Source organism: Canis lupus, chromosome 20 (assembly GCF_048164855.1).
Source record: "Canis lupus baileyi chromosome 20, mCanLup2.hap1, whole genome shotgun sequence".
Classification (NCBI taxonomy): Eukaryota; Metazoa; Chordata; class Mammalia; order Carnivora; family Canidae; genus Canis; species Canis lupus.
In genome coordinates, this window is record NC_132857.1 from 23,194,380 (window position 1) to 23,215,530 (window position 21,151).

At 42.3% G+C, this 21,151-nt stretch overlaps 1 long non-coding RNA gene across 6 annotated transcripts in view; it reads right to left on the bottom strand.

Annotated features, from left to right (window-relative positions):
• The window catches only part of LOC140611758 (uncharacterized), a 41,103-nt gene extending 20,676 nt beyond the window's left edge, over positions 1–20,427 (bottom strand). For 3 of the 6 annotated variants that reach the window (XR_012012914.1, XR_012012915.1, XR_012012910.1), the window contains exons 1-2: positions 20,342–20,427; positions 6,053–6,225 (exon numbers count right to left, since the gene is read on the bottom strand). This is a non-coding gene — a long non-coding RNA (uncharacterized lncRNA). Of the gene's footprint in view, positions 1–6,052; positions 6,226–19,054; positions 19,529–19,703; positions 19,812–19,942; positions 19,989–20,341 lie in introns of those variants that run through there. The other 3 variants (XR_012012913.1, XR_012012912.1, XR_012012911.1) reach the window with 3 other exon arrangements.
• Positions 20,428–21,151: the final 724 nt, after the last annotated feature.

The window sequence follows — 21,151 nt, forward strand, 5'->3', positions numbered from 1 at the left end:
TGTTCCATTGATCGGTATGCCTGTCTTTGTGCCAGTATCACACTGTCTTGCCGGTAACAGCTTCGTGGCACAACGTGAAATCCAGCATTGTGCTGCCCCCGCAGTGGTTTTCTTGGCTACTCTTCCTGTGGCCGTTCGGGGTCTTTTCGGATTCCACACAAGTCTTCAGATGACTTGCTCCAGCTCTCTGAAGAGAGTCCATGGTATTTCTGACAGGGATTGCATTAGTTGTGTCGATTGCCCTGGGTCACATTGACATTTTCCCGAATATTAATTCTTCCAATCCAGCATCATGGAACCTTTTCCATCTCTTTGTTTCTTCCTCAGTTTCCTTCAGACTTGTTCTGCAGTGTTTCGGGTAGAGACCCTTTACACCTTTGGTTAGGGTTCTTCCTAGGTAGCTCATGCTTTTTTGGGGGTGCTGCAGTTGTATAATTGGGGTTGACCCTTTCCTCGATGTCCCTTTCCTCCGTCTCCTTGTTCGCATGTAGAAAGGCCACTAGTTTCTGGGCCCCACGTTTGTATCCTGCCGCACTGCCGAACTTGCTGTAGGGAGTTTGAGCAATCATGTGGTGGAGTCTTTTGGGTTTTCTAGGTACAATATAATGTCATCGGCGAAGAGGGAGTTGTTGACTTCTTCTTTGCCAGTTTGAATGCCTTTTGTTTCGTTTTGTTGCCTGACTGCTGAGGCCATGACGTCTCGTACTGTGCTGAGAATAGCAGTGGTGAGAGTGACATCCCAGTCTCGTGCCTGTTCTTCAGGGCAAGGCTCCCGGTGTTTCCCCATTGCGAATGATAATTTGCCACGGGCTTTTCGGAGATGGCTTGGAAGATGCTGAGAGACGTTTCCTGTATCCCTGTACTCTGATGCGTTTGGATCGGGCATGGATTCCGTATTTTGTCAAATGCTTCCTCTGCGTCTCTTGAGAAGATCATCTGGTTCTTGTTTTCTCTCTTGCAGATCTGATGAATGAAGCCCATCGAGTGTTCTCCGAGTGCTGAAGCAGCCTTGCACCCTGGCGATTAACCCCACTGGGTCGTGGTGAGTAACTTCTTAATAATGTCCCGTTGCATCCTGTTGGGTCGTATCTTGTGGAGAAGGTGTGCATCTGCGTTCATCAGGGACATCGGTCCAGGATTCTTCTTTTTGGTGGGTTCTTGGGTTCTGGAGTTAAGGTGACCCTGGCCTCCAAGAACGGGGTTGAAAGTGTTCCATCTCTTTCTATCTTTCGGAGCAGCTTTAGTAGCATAGGTATGCTTTCATCTTGAAGCATTGGATAGAATTCCCCTGGGAAGCCTACTGGCCCTGGACTTTTGTGTCTCGGGAAGTTTGTGAGTTTATCGGTTTATTTATTATTGGAGTTCGTTTTACCAACATAGAGAGTAACCCCCCAGTGCTAATCCCATCAAGTTCCCCCCTCGGTGCCCGTCGCCCAGTCACCGCCACCCCCCGCCCTCCTCTCTTTCTTCCACCCCTTGTTCGTTTCCCAGGGTTAGGAGTCTCTCCTGTTCTGCCCTCTCTGCCATCTCCCACTCATTTTTTTCTCCTTTCGCCTCTATTCCCTTTCACTATTTTTGTCATACTCCCCAAAAGAATGACACCATATAATGTTTGTCCTTCACCTATTGCCTTCTTCCCTCAGCCGTAACACCCTCTGGTTCCATCCACGTCGAAGCAAATGGTGGGTGTTTGTCATTCCTAACGGCTGAGTAATCTTGCATTTTGTACAGAGACCACACACCCTCCATATCCATTCATCTTTGATGGACACCGAGGCCCCTTCGCAGTGTGGCTATCATGGGCATTGCGGCTCTGAACCTCAGGGTGCGGGTGTCCCAGCGTTTCATTGCATCTGCGTCTTTGAGGTAAATCCCCAGCAGTGCAATTGTTGGGTCGTACGGAGGTCTATTTTTAACTCTGAGGATTCTCCATACAGTTTTCCAGAGTGGCTGCACCAGTTCACATTCCCACCAACAGTGTAAGAGGGTTCCCTTTTCTCTGCATCCTCTCCAACATTTGTAGTTTCCTGCCTTGTTAATTTTGCCCATTCTCACTGGTGTGAGGTGATATCTCATTGTGGTTTTGATTTGTGTTTCCCTGATGGCAAGTGATGTAGAGCATTTTCTCATGTGGGTGTTGGCCATGTCTATGTCTTCCTCTGTGAGATTTCTGTTCTTTTGCCCATTTCATGATTGGATTGTTTGTTTCTTTGGTGTTGAGATTAATAAGTTCTTTATAGATCTTGGAAACTAGCCCTTTATCTGATATGTCACTTGCAAAATCACATTGATAGTTTTATGAGTGTTGAACCAGCCTTGTGTCCTGGGAATAAATCCTACTCAGTCACGGTGAATAATTTTCTTATGTACTGTTGAATCCTATTGGCTAGTATCTTGTTGAGAATTTTTGCATCCATGTTCATCAGGGATATTAGTCTATAATTCTCCTTTTTGGTGGGCTCTTTGTCTGGTTTTGGAATTAAGGTGATGCTGGCCTCAAGAACAAATTTGGAAGTACTCCATCTCTTTCTATCTTTCCAAACAGCTTTAGTAGGATAGGTATGGTTTCTTCTTTAAACGTTTGATAGAATTCCCCTGGGAAGCCATCATGCCCTGGACTTTTGTGTCTTGGGAGGTTTTTGATGACTGCTTCAATTTCCTCCCTGGTTATTGGCCTGTTTAGGTTTTCTATTTCTTCCTGATACAGTTTTGGTAATTTGTGGCTTTCCAGAAATGCGTCCATTTCTTCTAGATTGCCTAATTTATTGGCGTATAGCTGTTGATAATATGTTTTTAAAATCGTTTGTATTTCCTTGGTGTTGGTAGTGATCTCTCCTTTCTCATTCATGATTTTATTAATTTGAGTCTTCTCTCTCTTCTTTTTAATAAGGCTGGCTAATGGTTTATGTATCTTATTAATTCAAAGAACCAACTCCTGGTTTTGTTGATCTCTTCGACAGTTCTTCTAATCTCGATTTCATTGAGTTCTGCTCGAATCTTTCTTAACTCTCTTCTTCTGCTGGGTGTAGGATCTATTTGCTGTTTTTTCTCTAGCTCCTTTATGTGTAAGGTTAGCGTTTGTATTTGAGATCTTTCTAGTTTTTGAATGGATGCTTGTATTGCAATGCATTAACCCCTTAGGACTACTTTTGCTGCATCCCAAAGATTTTGAAAGGTTACATCTTCATTCTCATTAGTTTCCATGAATCTTTTTAATTCTTCCTTAATTTCCTGGTTGACCCTTTCATCTTTATTCAGGATGGTCCTTAACCTCCACGTGTTTGAGGTCCTTCCAAACTTCTTGTTGTGATTTAGTTCTAATATCAAGGCATTATGGTCTGAGAATATGCAGGGGACGATCCCAATCTTTTGGTATTGGTTCAGACCCGCTTTGTGACCCAGTATGTGGTCTATTCTGGAGAAAGTTCCATGTGCACTTGAGAAGGATGTGTGTTCAGTTGAGTTTGGATGTAAAGTTCTGGAGATATCTGTGAAATCCATCTGGTCCAATGTATCATTTAAAGCTCTTGTTTCTTTGGAGACGTTGTGTTTAGAAGACCTATCGAGAGTAGAAAGAGCTACATTGAAGTCACCAAGTATAAGTGTATTATTATCTAAGTATGTCTTAACTTTGGTTATTAATTGGTTGATATATTTGGCAGCTCCCACATTCTGGGCATATATATTGAGGATTGTGACGTCCTCTTGTTGGATAGATCCTTTAAGTATAATATAGTGTCCCTCTTCATCTCTCACTACAGTCTTCGGGGTAAAGTTTAGTTTATCTGATATAAAGATGGCTACCCCTGCTTTCTTTCGAGGACCATTTGAATGGTATATGGTTCCCCAACCTTTTATTTTCAGGCTGTAGGTGTCCTTCTGTCTGAAATGAGTCTCTTATAGACAGCAAATTGATGGGTCCTGCTTTTTTATCCGTCTGAAACCCTGCACCTTTTGATGGGGTCATTAAGCCCATTCACATTCAGAGTTACTATTGAAAGCTAGGAGTTTAGTGTCATCATGATATCTATTCAGTCCTTGTTTTTGTGGACTGTTCCACTGAACTTCTTCTTAAAGGGGAATTTTAAGAGTCCCCCTTAAAATTTCTTGCAGAGCTGGTTTGGAGGTCACATATTCTGTCAGTTCCTGCATGTCTTGGAAGCTCTTTATCTCTCCTTCCAAGTTGAATGAGAGCCTTGCTGGATAAAGTATTCTTGGTTGCATGTTTTTCTCATTTAGGACCCTGAATATATCCTGCCACCCTTTGTGTCCTGCCAGGTCTCTGTGGAGAGGTCTGCTGTCACCCTAATACTCCTCCCCATAAAATCAGGGATTTCTTATCTCCTGATGCTTTAAGGATCTTCTCTTTATCTTTGGAATTTGCAAGCTTCACCATTAAATGTCGAGGAGTTGAACATTTTTTATTGATTTTAGGGGGTGCGGATCACTCTATCTCCTGGATCTGAATGCCTGTTTCCCTTCCCAGATTAAGAAAGCTTTCAGCTAGGATTTGTTCAAATATATATTCTGGCCCTCTGTCCTTTTCGGCGCCCTCGGGAACCCCAATTAAAGGTAGGTTTTTCTTCCTCAGGCTGTCATTTATTTCCCGTAATCTATCCTCATGGTCTTTTAATTGTTTGTCTCCTTCTTCCTCAGTTTCCCTCTTTGCCATCATCTTGTCTTCTATGTCACCCACTCGTTCTTCCACCTCGTGAACCCTCGTTGTGAGGACTTGTAGTTTGGATTGCATCTCATTCAATTGATTTTTAATTTCTGCCTGATTAGATCTAAATTCTGCAGTCACAAAGTCTCTTGAGTCCTTCATGCTTTTTTCTAGAGCCACCAGTAGCTGTATAATAGTGCTTCTGAATTGGCTTTCTGAGATTGAATCGTAATCCATATTTGTACCTTTGTGGGAGAGAGGACTGTTTCTGATTCTTTCTTTTGAGGTGAGGTTTTCCTTCTAGTCATTTTGCTCAGTGCAGAGTGGCCAAAAACAAGTTGTATTGGGAAAAGGAGAAAAAGAGAGGATAGAAAGAAGGAAAGAAATGAGAAAAAGAAAAAAGGAAGGAAAAAAAGAGAAGAAAGAAAGAAAGGAAAATAAAGGATGGGGAAAGCAAACAGAAATCAAAAAGCAAAAAAAAAAAACACACACGGGGGAGTATCTTCTGATTCTGTATACTTTAAGTCCCTTGACTTCCCCTGGAACTTGTGTGTCTAGCTAGTCTTCTGGGGGAGGGGCCTGTTGTGCTGATTTTCAGTTAGCACTTGGGGGATCTGCTCTCCCCCTTCCTGGTTCAGGTCTCAGTGGGAGTTGTTTACCCCGTGAGGCCCCAGGAGGAACAACCACAGTGGCAGTGGCTGGCTCTGGAGCCCTGGATTCAGCTTCCGCAGTAACTCGGGAGCTCTCGGACTGCAGGGGCCTGGATGCTCCGGGGGCGGGGCCGCTGATCTCCTCAGCTCGGGGCAGAAGCATCCTTGCTGTCCTGGGCCCTCCTGGCCTCTGCCTGTCCTGGGGGGAGGTTGGATCCTAGGCTGTGTCCCCAGAGCCCTGTGTTCCCGGGCCTGTGCTGTTGGATTCGCACTCCGGCCGCGAAGACCCTCTCTGCGGAACCGCCACCTGAGACCCACAGAGCTGCTCCCGGGCCACACGGCCCCCTCCACGTGGAGCCTCTACCTCTGCTAGAGCCGCCTCTGAGCTGCTCTCGGGTCCCTGCAGCCCCCTCTCTCCGGAGCCTCTGCTGGAGCCCCTCCGAGCTGCTCTGGGGTCCCGCCATGCACACGCTGCAGCCCTTAGGGAGCTGGGTGCACTTTCCTGGGGGCGCAGGTGTCTGTTAGTGTCCCAGGGAGCCTGAGGGCATCCCCGCCTTCCTGGGGTCCTGCTCTAACTCCCTGCGAGCATCTTTCTGCTTGGGAAGATTGGTTAAGCTCCTGCTTCTCCAGGACGGGGCTTTCCTCTTCTGGGGGCACTAGCCTTTGCTGGACTTCTCGTGAGGCCCCTCCCCCTTGGATGCCTTTTGTTTCTCTATTTCATTTCCCCCCATCATCCTACCTTGATAGAAGCGTGAACTCTTCTCACTGTAGCATTCCAGCTGTTCTCTCTTTAAATCTCAGGCCGGATTCATAAATTTTCAGGATGATTTGAAGGTTATCTAGGTAATTTGGAGGGGACAGGTGACTTGGGGACCTTACTCTTCCACCATCTTCCCCATCCTTATTTTCGATCTAAAAAGAAAGACAGTATGTATGAAGCCATAATGACACACGAGGTAGACACAATGTCAATGAGACTAATAAATTTTTCATCCAAGGAAATCTACCAAGAATTTGTCTAGAAAGCAATTCCAAATATAGTCAAATGAAACCATACTTTCTGGGGTGGGTGGGTGTGCTCAGTTGGTTAAGTGTCTGAGTCTTGATTTCTGTGCAGGTCATGATCTCAGGATGATGAGATTGAGCCTCACTTCAGGCTCCATACTCAATAGGGAGTCTGCTTGAGATTCTCTCTCTCTCTCCTTTTACCCCTCCTCTCACTCATGTGCATGTGCACACATTCTCTCTCTCTCTCTCTCTCTCCCCCTCGCAAAAAAAAATATAAACTTAAAAAAAAACATGTTTTTTAAGCAAGTACTATGTGCACAGCTATATAGGAGCTTAGGTGAATATGATACAAGGCAAAACTAAATACCTTCCCCAATGAGTATATTTCAGAGCAAAGCTAAAATGTAGAGGAGAGTTGTTCAAGTGACATTGTGATAAATTCATGTAATTCAATGTCTGTCCCATAGTCCTTCAGAGTTTATAAATAAAACAACTCTTCTTCTTCTTCTTCTTCTTCTTCTTCTTCTTCTTCTTCTTCTTCTTCCTCTTCCTCTTCCTCTTCCTCTTCCTCTTCTTCGGAAATAAAACTTTTAAAGCATCTCAAGAATAGTATTGGTTCTCAGGGGCAAAGTGTTTAAGACCTGAAAACATACATAGAGCATCTCTGATTCTATAGGAAAACTTCTCTAAAACGTTAAATACATTTGTGCGACTAGACCACCAAGACCAAATTCTTGAGTCTCAATTTCATAGAAATGACCACTGAACTTGAGAGAAAGAAAGCAGGTGGAGTTTATTGGAGATACCTTACATATAGGGGACTGGATAGAAAGAAAAATGTTGGGATGCCTGCATGGCTCAGGTCATGATCCCAGGGTCCTGGGATGGAGCCAACTTGAGCTCCACACTCAGTGGGAGGAGTCTGATTCTTCCTCTACCCTTCACACTCCCCCTGCTCGTGCTCTCTCTCTCAAATAAGTAAATAAAATCTAGAAAGAAAGAAAGAAAAAGAGAAAGAAAGGAAAGAAAAAGAGAGAAGAAAGGAAGGAGGGAGGGAGGGAGGGAAGGAAGGAAGGAAGGAAGGAAGGAAGGAAGGAAGGAAGGAAGGAAGGAAGGAAGGAAAAGAAAAGAAAAAAAAGAAAAGAAAAGAAAAGAAAAGAAAAGAGCAATGCCCTCCTCTGAAGGGGTGGTGTGCCAGACATAAAAGCAGTTTTCCAAAGGATAAGAGGCTGGGCTTGCGTAGGCATCCTTCAGTCCCATGATCATTATTTTGTAGTCATTACTGTTTAGCAGACATAAGACAATCACAGGATTCCTTTCTTTCTGGTCAAAATTCTTCTAGGGCTCCTGGAAATTAGAAATACAGCAGGGTTTAAATTGTTACTTCTAATTTTGCCAGACAACCATCCCTCCCTGTCAGCTGTTATCTCTGGTTTGTTCTCTTTCCCATAAAAGGTATTTGTCTCTGAGCATATGGAAACTCTTGACCCTTGCCTGAGACCAGACGCTTTACAGGAGTTAAGTCGCTCTTGTTTTCCCTATACGGTCTCATTTGTACCAAATGGTTACTTACCCATAGAAGAAAAGTAAGGGAGAGAGAATTCTAGTGTTATAAATTTTATATTATCCTCCAGCAATGACCACTCTTTATTGGCAAGAAGTTATTTCAAGCTTTACCAAAGAGATGGATAACTACATAGAATGCTTATATTTTTGCCTGTGTTTATATTTTGTATACTAGGAGATTTTAAGAAAACATTCTCTTGTGATGAGGGAGGTCTGGCATAAGTAAATAAATGAACCTTGCTTGTGTTTCCATCTCAGACACTGAAGAACTTGGAGCAATTCCAAGGTGTGCTGACTCGGGATCTAAAGTGTCCTTACCTTCACAGGAGAGACCACGTACCCAGACTAGCCCCCTTTCAGGATAGTTGGGAGATCTGTTATGAATTCCCTTTAGAAACTCAGGAATATATAATATATAATACCTAATTATATAGATAATATATAATATATAATACCTAAATAATTATTATTAAGATAATGCCTGTCCTGGGGGGACAAGAGTGCCAAGAATACAAAATGGGGAGAAAAATCATCTCTTCAAACACTGGTTTCAGGAAAACTGGATATTCACATGCAAAAGAATGAAATGAGAACCTTATATGTCACCATACCAAACAACAACAACAACTCATAAATGTAAAACCGAAAATTATAAATCTTTAGCAGAAAGCCAGGGGGAAAAATTTTCATGACATTGATCGCGGCAATAATTTTTTGGATAAAATACTAAAGGCACAAACAGCAAAAACAAAAATAGATAAATGAGAGTACAGGAGATGTAGTTATTTCTACACATTAAAGGAAACAATCAACAGAGTAAAAAGGCAGCCTATGGAATAGGAAAAATATTTGTTAGCCATTTATATAATAAGGGGTTAATATTCAAAATATATAAAGAAACCTGACAAATCAATATCAAAAACCAAATAACCTGATTTTTAAAATAAGCAAAGAGGGGATCCCTAGGTGGCACAGCGGTTTGGCGCCTGCCTTTGGCCCGGGGTGCGATCCTGGAGACCTGGGATCGAATCCCACATCAGGCTCCCTGCATGGAGTCTGCTTCTCCCTCTGCCTGTGTCTCTGCCTCTCTGTCTCTCTCTGTGTGACTATCATGAATAAATACATAAAATCTTAAAAAAAAGAACAAACATAGGAAGAAAATTATAAAAATAAAAATAAATAAATAAAATAGGCAAAGAATGTAATAGATGTATTTCCAAGGAATATATACAACTGGTGAACAGATACATGACATAAGAACATGCTTAATATTACTAACCGTCAGGGAAATGCAAATAAAAAACACAATGAGATATCAACTCATGCAGTGAATTATCACCCAACACACTGGCCATTATCAAACACAGATACACATTTTGTACATAGAGAAAAAAATTGTTTAAAGATTTTATTCATTTATTTATAGAGACACAGAGAGAGAGAGAGAGAGAGGCAGAGACACAGGCAGAGGGAAGAGAAACAGGCTCCATGCAGGGACCTCAATGTGGGACTCGATCCTGGGTCTCCAGGATCACACCCTGGGCCGAAGGCGGTGCTAAACCACTGAGCCACCTGGGATGCCCAAAATTTTTTAAAGTATTAGTAAGAATGTGGAGAAATTGGAACACTTGTGCACTCTAAGTGGGAATGTAAAGTGGTGTAGCTGCCATGGAAAACAGCAGAGAGCTTCTCCCTCCCCAAAATTTCTTTTTAATTAGAATTATCTTATGATCCAGCAATCCCACTTGTGAATATTTATCCAAAATAATTGGAAGCAGAATCTAGAAATGATACGTGCACTCATATGTATTGCAGCATTATTCACAACAGCCAAGAAGTAGAAATCATTCAGTGACCATTAGAGAATAATGGATAAGGAAGTGTGGTACAGACAGGCAGTGGAATATTAGTCAGCCTTGAAGAAGAAGGGAATCCCGTCATGCTGCATGTGAATGAACTGTGAGGACATTATGATAAATAAAATAAACTGGTAACAGAAAGAAAAATACTCCATGATTCTACTTATTTGAGATATATAAAATGGTTAAACATCACAGCACAAAGTTAGAATGGTGGTTGCCAGGCAAAGAGAATGAAAGGTGGAAATGCACCTCTTGTTCCATCGGAATAGTTTCAGTCACGAGATGAAAACATCCTTGAGACCGGCTGTTCAACCAGCATATTTAAACATTTAAGAGGGTAGATTTCATGTTTATTTCTACTAAAATTAAAAAAAAAGGCTTACCCAGAGTTCTTTTTCACATTTCAGCTTTCTCAACATTAAGAAATAACTGCACATTGAAAGATCCAAAATAAGAGAATATAAAAGGATATTCAAAATATAAGAGATATCCAAACTAACATAAGCCATCCTTGGTGGAAAAGTAAAGCTTAATCCTGAGTCTCTAACACATATTAGAGCTTTTGCCTCTCATAATATTTACTTGAGATTCTCAAATACGTATTAGGTTAACGTACTTTCCTTCTCATTTTCTAGGAAGGTCTTGCCTTCCTCTTCAATCCCCCTCTTCAGCTTGAGCAACTTAGCTCTTACCATTTTATGAGATTTGTGCTCTAAGTAAGGTTTCCTTTGAGTAAGAAAAAAATCCCTATTTAAAAAAATGATTGAAAGTCAGTAGATTCTAGTACTTTCTCTTACAGGTGAGGCATACAAAGTCTAGACAGGCTTGCAACTCATTCAAAGTCTCGTAACCAGGGCGAAAAGGTTGGTCTGCAACTCAGAATCTCCATTCTCGCCAATATTCACTATGCCTCTGATTTTACTTCTATACATCAAAGATGGACACAATAACTGAAAAATCATTATTTTATGCCTAACATGTACAGCAGATTATGACCGGTAGTAAGAATGAAAGGGAAGACCTGTGTCCTTTCTCAAGGAGCTCCCATCAACATGATCTAATGGAGTTTGTTTAATGTTTTAAATGAGGGTATGATATGCATAATTTCTTAAAAAGCAAAATGAAATGTTTATAGTATATTTTCTGAAGTGGTCTAAGAATACAGTACACTGTGATGTATACAGTGTGTGTATATATGCAATTTAAGTTTCAGTAATAGAGAAAGAATGTGCAGGATCTAGGAGGCAGCATTTACTCAACTCTGCATTGATCACTGGAATACTGCTTTTTAAATCGAGAGACCACACCTTGATTCCAAATTATCACGACGTAGTTCGTATAGAGCATCCAACGTGGCTGGAGAAATAACTACTTTGTGAGCACTGACGAAAGGGATTAGAAAAGAGTAAGGAAATAGAGCAAGCAACAAGTTTAAGTATCTGAAATTCTATCCTGACAGAGAAATAAACCTTATCATGATTGGCCCTTGAAGAATATGGACTATTTTGATGCATAGGATAGATAAGCAGAATTTTGTCTTCACGTGAGGAAGATTTTCATAATCACTGGAATTATCCAACACTGAAACGGGCACCTGAGGTATTGATTACCCAGGAAATGAAGATATTGGATCTGGATCAGCATTCGGAACAGATACTGTCAAGCAGGGTTTCTTAGACTAATATGCATGTGCATATTAAATGCACCTGGGGGTCTTGTTTAAATGAAGATACTGGAAGTGTATGTAAGGGTACGAGTGTGATCCTACAGTCCTAGGAAGCATCTAGGTGATGCCCATGCTCACGGTTTGAGGAGCAAGCTTGTAGAACAATTAAGCACATTTAATTTGTACCTTGAAATAAGTGATTTAAATTTTTTTCGAGGCCTTAGGCTTTATTAGACTTTATTACCGAACACGTCATAAAAACAGCTGCTCTTTGGTTATGAGTTATCTCCTTCATCCTGACAAAAAAGGAAAATAAATCTCTTGAAGAGTCAGCCAGGGAAAGTGAATTGCCTTTTCTAAAGAGCAGGAAATCCCACATGCACTTTCAGCTGCAGCGTCCTCGTGGTTCCTTCGTTCCCTGTTAGCTGTCTGTTGTCTTCCTTAACGTTGTTGGAAGTGAAACCTTTGGCTGAGATACTTGCCTTAGAGGCTGACTTGTCAGATGGATTTCTGCAAATTGCATGTGGTAGCGGAAATGCTCATTTTTGACACCCAAAATCTTCACATAGGATTTTTACAGCCCACCTATGATAAAGACCAATTAAAAGTTTGGCCACTTGGCCATGGAGCAGCTGACTCATTTATCTCTTCTAAGTGAGACCGTCTGAGCACAGCATCTTCCTTTAAACATGAAAAATTTTGAACACTATCTCGTTTGACCATAATTAAATCTTTCAGTCCCTCAAGGAAGTGTTTGGTTTTTCTCTCCATGGTTGATTTTGGTTATTTTACCTTCATATAAGAAACATTAAAGAATACAAGAGTAAACACTTCAAAACTAGTTTTCAAAATCTGTCACAGACTAGACATAACAACCAATTATCCTTCCTTTCCCCATTCTAAGGCTTCAAATAATAGTGGGGAAAACAGTTATTATTTTATACTACAATTTTCGACTATGAGTACTAGTATCCAAGGCAAGAATTCCAGTTTTCTTCAAAGAAAAGAGCCTGCACCATCATTTCCAGAAAGCTCAAAGGAGAATTAAAAAAAACATCTATGAAATGTTCTGACATTTCTGACAGAAGTTTCCACAATGTCTACTAATTAATAGGAAAAATATAAAACACATTAATTAGTTTCCTCACAATTATATACAAATCATGACAAATTGGCGTAAGGAACGAAGTTTCAAGCTTTGTGTTCAGGCTAATGGAAACCATTCTCTTGTTTTGGGGATGATAAAAAGAATTCTTGACTTGAGAGAATTTAGGTGACATTTAATCTCGATTCACCCGGCTGGTGGAAAATGAAACCATATTTCCTCTGGGTTCAGATGTCAATCAATGAAAATACAATCCTCATAAATAAATAGGGTTGCATTATCTCACTTATTTCTTTGCCTGCTTCAGAAAGGAGCCTGTCACAAAACCATTGTAGGAGATCAATTATGGAGGAGGCCTGTGAATCAGAAGTATAAAATGGTCTCTCACAAACAGATTCTGAATCAAAAAGGATTTAAGCATTTATGGCTGGGAAAGTATTTCTCACAGAAACAAGGGGGGAAATGTAGATGTTTTGAAAAATAAATAGGACAACATTTCCTCATCAATTATGTAGCTATATATTAATCTATAACTTAAAATGTCTACTTATACATTATATATGTGTATTTATACGCAAACATGTCCATGCACACGTACGTGTACCTACATAGAAACACACATATGTGTGGGTGTTTATCTGCATATGTATACAGGTACACATATTTGCTTGTGTATACATATCACCCCGTGAGTGCATACATATTCACGTCTATATACGTGTGTGCATATATGGGTATATATGATGATAGCAGGAATTTTAATTTGAAAATTTTAACTAAAAAATTTGAAACGCAGAAGGTGGAAATCAGGCAAACCAGATGCCACCAGAATTAGTCAGGAGTAGCGCAACTCATGTTTTTAAATTATTTGTGCCGGGATCAAAGACAGCAATGACACACCTAAACATCCCTTTTGTTTTAAAGAGTCTCCACTTTCCAAAAATAAAAGAACACTATATGGAAATGTTTCAGATTTGGCTTGACTCATAACAGGTGCACCCTAATGAGGATGGCATCCACTGCGCCTTGGACCGAGTCTATGCTTCTACTGTGTAAGGCCAGGAACAAAGAGAGGTGGTCACTGAAAGGGCTTGCCTGGGACTATCCCCAATCCTCCATGCTTACAGCAAATCTTCCCCTTGCCAGGCCTTTGAGGACGGCTACATGGTACTTGGTTTGGCATCACTGCAAACATGAGTTGGAGATCGATACTGAAGATCCTCAGAAATATGAATTTTAGAAATTTCTATAGGATCGAATGAGCTGATTCTGATTTCAAGGGATTTTTTTTTCTGCTACTCTTTATTCTCCTCTTAGAAAACACAGATTGTCATAAAGGGCTCTAATGAGATCAGAGTACATGGTTTGTTGGCTGTATAAGCTTTTGCAGTTTTTGTGCTGTCAAGTCCATCTAGTTTTTTCTTTTCTGAGGCTTAGGTCTCTTTTTGGAATACCCTCTTTGCCTCAAGACTACATTCATATATATTATATATATTATTTTCTAACGATGTTTTAATTTGGGGTAATTGATTAATGCCTTATGTGTTAACATTTCTGTAAAAAGAAGATAGTTTATTCCAAGTAATTTTAAAAGAATTATAATTTTATTCCATTTAATTCTTACTTATTACTCCCAATCCCAGGGTTTAAGGTCCTTTATGTGTCATTTCTCATTTTTAATTCTTCTGATCTTCTATATGTTTGGATTTAGTATTTATATTCTCATCATGTTTTTAAGAGCTGTATATTTTGGGATCTCTAGCTTTGAGTAGTGAAGTTTTGTTTCTTTTCCTGTCCAGGGTCCATTTCATCTCTCTCTAGTAAAAGCATCATCAGCACACTGATTTTCTTCTACACATCTATCTTCCCCTCCCTAACTTCTGGCCTCCACAACTATGAGAAAAACAGGTTTTACTGTTTAAGCCACCCAGTCAGTGGTATTTGGTTAGGACAGCCTAACCACACTAATACAGAAGGGGTGCATCCTTCTTTGTGACTTTTCATTCCTGTTTGGTAAAATGTGGAATCAATGGCTGGAGCTCGTGCAGCCTTATTGAACCAAACGATAGTAGCTGCGTATTACGGGATGCACTAAGAAGAAGAATGATGGCAAGTCCACCATAACAACCCTGTTTATCTGTAACCTTTTTTTTTTTTTTTTTGCTTTTCCCATAGATGCTATATTTTATTGTAAGCACACCTGTAAGCCACTGCCAGTATTTTTAAACAAGGGAGTGGTGATATTATCAAAATTCAGTTCAGACATTAATTTTTACATCAAGAAGTAATGGCTTCCCAAGATACATTATTCCTTTCTAATAGAGAAGGACAAACAGTGTATGTTCTCATTCATTTGGGGAATATAAATAATAGTGAAAGGGAATATAAGGGAAGGGAGAAGAAATGTGTGGGAAATATCAGAAAAGGAGACAGAACATAAAGACTCCTAACTCTGGGAAATGATCTAGGGATGGTGGAAGGGGAGGAGGGCGGGGGGTGGGAGTGAATGGGTGACGGGCACTGAGGGGGGCACTTGACGGGATGAGCACTGGGTGTTTTTCTGTATGTTGCTAAATTGAACACCAATAAAAAATTAATTTATTAAAAAAAGGAGTCCTCTGTGTGTCTCTCGTGAATGAATAAAAAATACTTTTTAAAAAGATGTTCACTTATTTAGAGTGAAAGAAAGAGATAGAGTGCAGTGGGGAGGGGCAGAGGTGGAGGGAGGAAAAATTCTTAAGCAGACTCTGCAATGAGTGCAGAGCCCTTTGTGCCACTCCACCTCACAAGCCTGAGATCACCACCTGAGCTGAAAGCAAGAGTCCAACACTTAACCAACTGCACATCCCAGGCATCTCAGCTTTTGCTTTTTTATCAGTCATTACAAGGTTGATGAAAGTGTCCTGGAAAATGAAAAAAAAGTGATAAAAGCTAGAAAATAGAGAACTTAGGGTCAAAAGAGGAAGATGGATGGGATAGAAGGCCTCCCCAAAATCAGATGTAGCCAAGAGTTTAAAAGATGTGTAATTGACCCTGATTCTTTTTTTAAGGTTTTATTCATTTATTCATGAGAGACACGGAGAGAGAGAGAGAGGCAGAGGGAGGAGCTGGCTCCATGCAAGGAGCCCAACGTGGGACTCGATCCCAGGTCTCCAGGATCGCACGCTGGGCCGAAGGCAGGTGCCAAAGTGCTGAGCCACCCAGGGATCCCCAACCCTGATTCTTAATACAAAACCCTCATGATATAATATAGACTTGGCCTTGTACAGATCTGGGTCAAAGTTATCATATATATGTATGTATATATATATTCAGGTACTTCACTATCTTAGACATTTAACAATTCTTTAAAAAATTATTTTATGTGATAAAATGCACATAATATAAACCTAAAAGCCCTTTTAACTAATTTTTCTCACTTGTGAAATGAGAACAAAATTACCTACCTTGCTTAATTAAAATGTATGGTAAATTCAGTGATTTCAATAAGTGATCATTTTCCTTTTCTAATTTTCAGGAAAGATACAATTGAAATCACTCTATAAACAAATCTAATTAGAAAGCTACTTCAGCATGAATTTACATTTTCATTAACACTCAAAGAAGAGCTAATGCATGTAGGCTTCAAGAGGGAAAGACATAAAGAAGCACAAATCTTTCTAAATTTCACTGCTGTAAAGTATAGGGATTGGTAGCTGAGGAACTTTTTACTTGAATATCAATTTGGACTTCAAAGAAGCAGAGGTAATAATCACTTTGATTCAGGCAGTCATAGGAAGTCATTGACTCAAACCCTCAATTTATACAAATGAGGCCACTGAGGCCCAACAAGCTTGAAAGAATTGCCTAGTGTCTCACAGCTAGTTAGTGATAGAGGGAAGATTTGAATAGCAATCTCTAGGATGTATGTGATGTGGGGTTTTTTTTCCCTTAAATGCTAAGAGTATACACCAGACGATAGCCTCTTTGAAATAAAAGCTATAACAAAATAAGTATAGGGCTAGCAAATAAATACATTGCACACATCAAAAAGGAACAAAACAAAAGCCAAACATCTTCACAATGTGAAAATATTCTGAGTGGGGAATTAGCTACATAATCTCCATGGATACTCATTTGCTCCATGATGCCATATAATTAAGGTCATTTTTATTCACAAATGTCCTTTTTGTGACTCAGTCTTTGTACAGATACGTAACAATAACAATAACAGTTATTCCCAAGAATATTAACCAAATAGGCAGATAAGCAAAGACAATCTGCTTTCACACATTTACTGAGAGAGAGAGAGAGAGAGAGAGAGAATGAATTTTGAATTTTACTGAACTACTTACAATTCCAAAAAGGTGTCATGTGTTTCTTACCTGAGTCCTTGGTACTATTGTTTCCATTGCTGCTTGCCTTTGTTGGAATGAGTGGTCAACAATGCCCTTGATCCACCACAGATATTTAAAAGTTCCTGCCTTTATATAGTTTTCCTCACTTCTAACACCTAAATACACCTGTAGTTCAGAAGCCTTATCAGTTCATCTCCCTTCTCTCTCCCAGTGACTCCTAGCTAGAGCAGTGTCTAGAACCTAGTACACGCAAAAATCTTTTCTAATTGAATAGTACTTTATATAAGCTGAGCAACAGGCTATCCATAAAATAATTTTTAGGGTAAAATCGGATATGGTGTTTTTTTCATTGGTAGGTAATTTGGTTGTGGTTTAACTGATACAAAAATCTATCATGAACTATAAACTAATATTAATCATGAACTATAAACTAATAATAAGGAATGAGACTAAGAATATACATGTGATTAGATTCAAATAGAAATGCCAAAAGAGGGATGCCTGGTTGGCTCAGTCGGTGGAGTGTGTGACCCTTCATCTCAGGATTGTGAGTTCGAGCCCCAGGTTGGACGTAGAGATTACTTAAAAAAAATCTTAAAACAACTCAAAAGAACTGATGCACTAATTTGTGTAAATGTGCAGTTTGTTACATACACATATACAAATGTATACAATACATATGAATATGTATGTGCAAGAAGTGTATATATTTCTAATTACATGAAAATGAAATTTCAACTTTTTTCTTCGTAATGCACGTGTATGTTTCATACACAATGCTTCATATATCTAGAAAATATTTGTAGCTATGTAAGTTATCTGCAACTGACCAAATCTAGAAGGAAGGAAAAATCTCTTTTGAGGAAGTAAAATAGACATTACGAGGCCTATACACTAAAGTCATGCACTTCACTGAAGGAAGAGTTTTATATTAAGAGTCTTCATCCCGTCGAGTGCCCCCCTCAGTGCCCATCACCCATTCACGGGATGAGCACTGGGTGTTATTCTGTATGTTGGCAAATTGAACACCAATAAAAAATAAATTTATTATTAAAAAAAGAGTCTTCAGGTGAATCCTGCTCGACCTGCTTTTAGAAATAACTCTAAAACATATGGGCATTTATTTTCTCTTCCCATGGAAGATTAGAGAGGAGGTGATTACACTCTTAACAGCAAGAAGTGAGAGGAACTATGGCAGATGAAATAGAAGCTTAATGTGAGAGAAAGAAACGCAGAGGCAGAGACAGAGGAGGGGAAAGAGAACTGAGGAATAGAAAGAAGAAAATGGAAAAGGAAGGTGGAAAGGAAGGAAAACAGAAACATTTAAGGGATTAACAGAGTAAGACCTTAAATTAAATGAGTAAAGCAGTTTGGGCCACATAGACAGCGGCCAGAAATGCTGCTCAGGGGAGGACAAACTTGCTCCTGACCCTCTCAGTTCAGTACCTGGGGGTGTGTGAACAAAACTGACAACAGACAAAATAACAGGAGTAAAGGCATCCACGTTTATAAATTTTTAATTTTACATGTAAAAGGACCTCACGACAAGAACTAAATACCCAGAGCTGTGGTGAGATTTGAGAGCAGATAGAGCATTTTAAAAAGGGAAAGGAGCAGGGAGAAAGGCCACTGAAGGGAGAGTAAATGAATTTTTGGAAAGACAAGCGAGTCCTTAGGAGAACAGATGGAAGATATGATGGGTTGTGCCCATGTCTGTCTGAGTGTAGTGCCTACCTTTCTGAGGCTCTGTGATGAATCGGTCTTCCCTGGGGGATGAGACTTTTGGGGAGAGGATTTAAGACAATTGAGGTTTTCTAGGGGGAGGATATATCTTTAGATGGATAAGGGGACTTCAAAGAAAGCTCTCCCTGTACTGTGGATTCACAGCTATCTTCAGCCCAGAAGAGTCCTTACTTCACCGTGGCACGTTTTGGAGCCCTTCACGTGGCAGCTCAATGATTCCTGTGAACGTCACCATTTGGTGTAGTATATATAATAAAGTGCATGATGATGAGCTTATGTCAAGGAGTCAAGAAAGACCTTTTATTAACGTGTTCTGCTCAGGAAGGTGAGGTATATTGTTATAAATTTAAAAAAGTAAATTTTGAACCCAAAACCAAATTAGCAGTGATTAGCAAACCAAATTAGCAGTGGTTAGCAAATGCGCATGTGTGTACTACCCTAACATGGTACTTACTGCTTATTTGTATATGAGTGAAAGTTGAGTATTTAGTATAGTTGCAGTCCTATCATGACAGGCTTTCTATGACCCATAAAAGCTCTCGAACATTGCATACTTAACTATAGATCCATCTACAATAGAAGAAAAAAAAGGCCATGTATAATTCATAACAGTAGAGGAGTCCATAAACCCAAACGTTCCCTGGGTAACTGAATAAAGCAAGCTAATTTCCATGAGTGACAGGTCAGACTCGCAAGCCATCAATCCTTCTTGGCGGTGAAATGGAAACCGAAGCCAGATGAAATAGCTTGTTTTCTTGCTTACAAGGGTTTTCCAGACTTCTGAGCTGATTAAAAACCAGAAGCATCTTTGAGAACAAGCAGGTGCTTACTTCTTCTACTTGAAATCGACTGCTTTTCTTGTTTTTACACCCATCTTTCCTTTCCCTTTTAACTAGTCGATGCACTGAAATATTAGCGCAGACCCAGAGACTATAAAACCATGCAGAGTAGCAAGTAAGAATGAAAAAATGGATTGATAGAATTCTAATAGGTGTATTATTTAGAATACACACCCCCCCGCTGGCGTGACCCCGACGCCCCCACCCCGCACCCAGCCCCGCGCCCCCAAGGGAAGTGGGAAGGGGGGGATGCTCGGGAACTACCTTGTTCGGTCTCCAAAGGGCACCCGCCCTCCGCCGCCGCCGCCCGGGCGCTGGGCTCCGACCGGGAGGAGCCGGCCTCGGGCTTGGCCAGGCCCGGACCCGCCAGCCCCCCGCTGGCCGCCGCCGCCGCCCTCCCCAGCGCCTCCGTGCGCGCCGCGGAGCCCTGGGCGCAGCCTAGAGTGGAAGGAAGCGCGCGAGCCCGGGAGGGACTGCGGGGGGCGACAGGCGACCGCACTCACCCCGGGAGGACGCCGCCTGCTGCTGCCTCGGGCTCCTCCGCTCTCCCCCGCCGGCTTCCCCGCCCCGCGAGGGCCGGCGAGGGGGGCCGGGCGGAGCGGAGCCGCTGCGACCAGGCTGGACATGGTGCTCCCGGAGGAGCTGCAGGGGAGGGTTTGGGGGGCGCTAAGATTTAGGGGGCCCCGGAGGCTAGAGGGGGCCCGGGGAAGGCCTCTGAAGGCGGGTGTCTGGGAACAGTCGCCCTCGGGCATCGCCAGGGCAGCCGGGGGTGTGGGGCGGGGAGGGAGGGGTCCGGCCTGTACACTGTTGCATCTAAGTGTGAGCAAGTGGGATGGACCCCACGCTTGGGCGTCTCGACTGTACCGGCCACGGAGTCGCGTCCTCCGGAGTCCCCTCCTTACCTGGTGGCTTTCCTAACAAAGTAAGAGAAGGCGAAGTCCCGGTGATCACCAGCCACGCTTCCACGGAGGCCTGATCCCGCTGCAGCTGTCCCCCCCCACCCCCACCCCGGCGCCGGGGCTGCCCCGCTCCAGGACCCCCCGCGCGTCTGGGCAGCTGGCTGGTGCTGCTGTGCACCCGGCTGGGGTCCCCCCCGAGGAGGAGAGCTCTGCCCCCGGCCGCTCCCCCTCCCCTGCGCTCCAGACCCCGGGCTGTGGGCGGCGCTGCTCCTGCCCCAGGCCAGCCGCTGGCCGCCCCCGCCTCTCCGGGCCTCCCCGCTCGCAGGGGTGGCGGGTGGGGCAGGCACAGCGGCCGCGCGCCCTCGCCGGGTCCCAGGGAGACCGGGGCTCGCAGTCGCTGGGGGCCCCAGATTCCCAGGCGGCGACGGAGGCAACTGGTGAACTTGCCCGAAGCTCAGTGGCCGCCGCTGGGGTGCCCTGGGCGCTGCAAGGGCTGCAGGGGGGCGCGCAGAGGTGACGGGGGGTGGGGGGCGCGCGGAGTGCCCCACTTAAGAGAGGGACAGTCGCGATGAGTGCGCACACCCCCAGGTCCTGAGAGCAGGAGCGAGGGGCAGTTTCCACCAAAAATAAGAAGTGCTGCTACCCTGGGCACTTTGCCCCCACCCTGGGTGAAGCATCACCATCCAGCGCCCTGGGCTTGGGTCTGGAAGGAGCGGCGATCCACCTGCCTCTGAGCCCAGCCAGCCCACGGGAGAGCAAAGAAGTTAAAAAAAAAAAAAAGACAAATGGCAGAATTTTTATTTTATTTTAAAT